The sequence below is a fragment of the Puntigrus tetrazona genome, chromosome 1, assembly GCF_018831695.1.
Source record: "Puntigrus tetrazona isolate hp1 chromosome 1, ASM1883169v1, whole genome shotgun sequence".
Lineage (NCBI taxonomy): Eukaryota > Metazoa > Chordata > Actinopteri > Cypriniformes > Cyprinidae > Puntigrus > Puntigrus tetrazona.
The window spans coordinates 11,133,772-11,135,287 of NC_056699.1; the positions used below are offsets into that span (position 1 = coordinate 11,133,772).

The following is a 1,516-nucleotide window of genomic DNA, read 5'->3' on the forward strand; positions in this document are numbered from 1 at the left end:
TTTTTACAAGACGAGGGACTGATCTAGGCTTATTTGGGTTTTGTGGAGACAGCAGTGATTTAAATCAAAAGTCCTGTTTTGTTGAGGTCTTTGAGGAGTTGGGTGTGCAGTCATCCATGGAGATGGAGGAATAAAACCATTGGATTTTATTTGGCCGATCTTTGAGAGTTTTCTTTCAACAGCTGCGCAAACAATAACATAGCGTCCATGTTAACAACATTAAAAAGCAATTATAGCTGTATTATTGCTGATACAACAGGGAATTTTGTACTGATATTGGTCATTATTGTTATTATGTCTAGATTTTTGGACAGAGCAATACAAGTTTTGGTCGTTGTTGTTTGAAAATTGAGGTGAAGGTCATGATGTTGAATGTATGTGTGGTTTTCCTGATTAAGATTACAGCGTTAGGAAGGTCGTCCAGCATGCTAACTATTGAAGTCATGTAAATGATATGAGGGTTCTTGCCATGCACACACACACACACACACACACACACACACACATTACACACAGATGCGCTTACACAGACATACTCTAGCCTGCAGGAATTAATATGAACCCAGTAAACTCTTTTAACTCAAGGACACAAGGAATGGCCAATCGATTAAAAACTGTAATCTAATTACAAGAAATGCTGACTAATTAATCAAATCACAATTAATCACATACTTCAATATTTGCTAAGAAGATCTCCTAAATGAAGGCTTAATGTAACTATAAAGTATAAAATAACCTTTCCCTTAAAGCTTTAAAAGGTGTATGCACATCTTATTCATTGGTTTTAGTGGTGAAAACCTTTTCTTAAATAATTAAAGATAAAAATAAAAATATTATTAATTCATAAATATCTCTACGTTTTAGCAAGTCATACCACAGTACATTTTACAGCGACAAAAAATACTGAAAGAAATTTGATTTCAGAAATGTTTTAATTAATCAAAAAGGTGTCATAAAGGAATTGCATATTTACCTTTGAATAAATTAATAGATTTCATATTTCATAGTTCAGTTTATGTCTCAACTGTTTAATCGTAGTTTGTCTTCATAAAAATGTCCGCAAACAATGTGCTGCAAATAAAAGCAGTTGAATGTGAATGTTTATACCCACATATTATATACGTCTAATATACATATATGCTCATAAATTTACATGCCCCTTACAGAATATGCAAAATGATTTTAACAAAATAAGAAGGATCAATGAATTTTTAAAATAGCTTATTTAATACCATCCTGAATAGGATATTTTACATAACAGATGTTTATATATTCTCCACAAGACAAAGTAATAACTGAATTCATAAAAATGACTCGGTTCAAAAGTTTACATACCCTTGAATCTTAATACTGTGTGATGTTTCCTCTATGATCCACGACTGTTCTGTCTGTTTTGTGACAATTGTTCATGAGTCCCTCGTTGGTCATGAGCAGTTCAGCTGCCTNATCCTGAATAGGATATTTTACATAACAGATGTTTATATATTCTCCACAAGACAAAGTAATAACATAAAAT

At 32.2% G+C, this 1,516-nt stretch overlaps 1 protein-coding gene across 1 annotated transcript in view; it reads left to right on the plus strand.

Annotated features, from left to right (window-relative positions):
• LOC122342742 (adhesion G protein-coupled receptor L3-like) overlaps positions 1–1,516 on the plus strand; it is a 19,928-nt gene that overhangs the window by 10,692 nt on the left and 7,720 nt on the right. The window lies entirely within an intron of this gene.